The sequence below is a fragment of the Nestor notabilis genome, unplaced genomic scaffold (assembly GCF_000696875.1).
Source record: "Nestor notabilis isolate BGI_N333 unplaced genomic scaffold, ASM69687v1 scaffold29299, whole genome shotgun sequence".
In the NCBI taxonomy this organism is placed as follows: domain Eukaryota; kingdom Metazoa; phylum Chordata; class Aves; order Psittaciformes; family Psittacidae; genus Nestor; species Nestor notabilis.
Genome location: NW_009944575.1, coordinates 1,570 through 1,810, shown reverse-complemented (window position 1 = coordinate 1,810; position 241 = coordinate 1,570).

Here is a 241-nt window from a genome sequence, read left to right as displayed (position 1 = left end):
TTTAGGCACTGGGATCTCTCAGTCCATGTGCCACCGGTTGTCCGGCTGCTGCCAGTTTACCAGTTGCCTGTTGGGAAGCAAAGAGATCCCCTTGCCCTGTGTAGAGCCGCCCCCCAGGCTGCATTGCAAGCACAACCTTATTATTAGCTGTCAGAGACTCCCCCTGGAGGTTGCTGAGGGCAGCCAGCGCGGGCAGGTTTTCGGCTCTGCAGGGGGTGCCCCGGCTGGGGTTGACGTGGGG